The sequence below is a fragment of the Balaenoptera musculus genome, chromosome 11 (assembly GCF_009873245.2).
Source record: "Balaenoptera musculus isolate JJ_BM4_2016_0621 chromosome 11, mBalMus1.pri.v3, whole genome shotgun sequence".
NCBI classification, from domain to species: Eukaryota; Metazoa; Chordata; class Mammalia; order Artiodactyla; family Balaenopteridae; genus Balaenoptera; species Balaenoptera musculus.
In genome coordinates, this window is record NC_045795.1 from 3,468,577 (window position 1) to 3,471,271 (window position 2,695).

The following is a 2,695-nucleotide window of genomic DNA, read 5'->3' on the forward strand; positions in this document are numbered from 1 at the left end:
CCTGTCACTAAATTCTATTCCTCTTCTTTGAAAGCTCTAGAAGCAAAAGGGTAGTGGCAGTAATGCCCCTCAGGCAACGGAGGGTATCCCCCCCACCCCACACCCCGCACAGGGAAGTTGCTGGCTATAATGCCCTATGGGTCAATGGTGGCCTCTGTGTTTTGGGATAAACACCCCAAGGGCATTCCCTTCCTTTTCATATACAAAAAGGAAAGAGGGAATCTGATAAATGTGATGCCCAAGGGCAGGTGGGTTCATCAAACTCTCCTTTAAGGCCTTAGAGCCTATGTAGTCCTATTCTTCCCATAAAATTAGGTCAGGGTCTTTATTCTTTAGTAAAACATACAGAGGCTTGGCCATAAAAGAGAAATTTGGAATCCAATTAGAGCAATAACAAACTAGCCCAAGAAAACCTCACAGTTGGCACTTAGTTTTGGGTTTTGGGAAACTTAGGACATTATGAAGTCTATCTGGACCTTGGTTTAGCTCTTGTTCTGATATCAGATGCCCTAAATATGGAATCTGGTTTTGGGCAAACTGCAGTTTTCCTTGTCGATGTTATGTCCCTTTAAGGCTAAAAGCTTTAGCAAGTGGATGTAGTCATCCTGTGAGGAGGCTTGAGGAGAGCAAAGAAGCAAATCATTCCACATACTGCAACAAAGCAGAACCTCTGGGGAACTCTGTATCATCCAGATCAGCCTTTAGGATTTGCAAAAAATAAGAAGGGCTCTCAGTAAGATCCTGAGGGATTACTGTCCAGGTGAGTTGTTTTTCTTCCCAAGTGAAGGCAAAAAAGTGTTGGCTAGCTTCATCAACTGGGATACTAAAGAATGCACCGCATAAACCAATTACAGTAAAGAATGGCTTCCGGTGGGAATGGATGTTAGTCATGTGTGAGGGTTAGCGACCTCAGGGTGTTGAAGGATAACAATGTTGTTTATTGTCCTGAGGGCCTTGACAAGCCTCCACCCTCGGCCCTTAGGTTTTCTCACCAGTCAAATGGGAAAGTTACAGGGACTAGTAGAGGGGACCCTGAGGCCTTGAGCCTTGTAGTCTTCCATTATGGGCTTTATGACTTGAAGAGCTTCTTTACTTACAGGTATTGAGTAATTCCAGGAAGAAGTTTAGAGGGATCTATTTGAATCTTGATGGGAGGTGCGCTGTGAATTTTGTCAATATCAGTTTGAGATTTTGCCCACAAGGAGGGTGGTAGCTGATTCAAAGGGGACAAACGATCAGTGTTTCCAGAATCAACTCTAGCACCGACAGAGATGGAGCAAATAAAAGATGTCAAAGGGTCATTTAATTCACCTGGTTGGCTGCTTTGATGACTGCTGTCAAGTTCTAGAGTCATTTCCCCCTTTTGGAGAAAGAAATTCTGCCATGATGCTTCTCTAAGAAATCTCAGGCTCATAAATGGGTAGGGGCAGAGGAACTAAGTATAAGGCGTGTCTACCTCTCAAAGGGCCTAAACAAAAGGGAATAGGTTCAGAGACAGGAACCTTGTGAGGGGCATTACAGATCCCCACTATTGGAACGGTTTTCGCACTCTGAGGCAGGGGCTGTTTTGTAGCAGTGGGGTTGAGCATTCTGGCTCCAGTGTCAGTTAGGACTGGAAGAGATTCAACCCCAACCTGGAGAACTGTTTCTCTAAGCCAATTAAGAGCGAGGATTGGGAAGAGCCCCTGTAGTTCCTTGGGTCATTCAGAATCAGGAGGACGTTGGAAAGGCACGTTAGAAGGCTGAAGGCGCCTGAAGCACTTAAATTTGTAACAATCTCTTTCCCAATGTCCTGGCTCTTTGCAATAACAGCAGAAACTAGGAGGGTTTTGGTTTTGTTTAGGGGCCTTTGTTTGCTTCAGTTGAAGATTAAGACTTTTGGCGGCCTTCCTTTGAGGTGACTCATCCAGTGTGAGAGAGCTGGTTTGCCAGATTTACTAAATCTGCAGTGGAGAGTTTCCCACTCCATCCTGGTGCTTTTTACTAGAAGGGAAAGGTCCTGTTTCAGCCCATTAAGAAACAGAGTTAAAAGCTACCCAGGTGGAATCAACATCTAAAGAAGACCAGAATTTTCTTTTAAAATAATCTGAAGTTGATTGTCATAGTCATGAACAGGTTCATCAGATTTTTGTGTGCAAGCCTGAATTTTGTTCCAATCAACAGTCTTTGGAAAAGTCCTAGGAATGGCCTGATAAAGTCACCGAGTGATTGCCTGAGTCTGATTATAGAAGTAAATGGCCAGGTCTCCCAGCTGTAATTCTAGAGACGTTTCAGGACTCTACCAATTAGTGGCAAACTGAATGCTTCACTGACAAGCATATGAAGTAGTTGAGATAAGCCAGAGAATCCAGGTTGATAGGTTTGAATGACTGTATGAAATCCCTCAGCAAATGTGTGAGGATCTTTGGTTACTTTAGGAATATCTTTGACTATGGCTCACAGCTCAGCTTTAGTCTAGGGAGTATAATAAATTAAGGGTTTCAGGGCTTCCCTGGTGGCGCAGTGGTTGAGAATCTGCCTGCTAATGCAGGGGACACGGGTTCGAGCCCTGGTCTGGGAAGATCCCACATGCCGCAGAGCAAATGGGCCCGTGAGCCACAACTACTGAGCCTGCACGTCTGGAGCCTGTGCTCCGCAACAAAGAGAGGCCATGACAGTGAGAGGCCCGTGCACCGTGATGAAGAGTGGCCCCCAC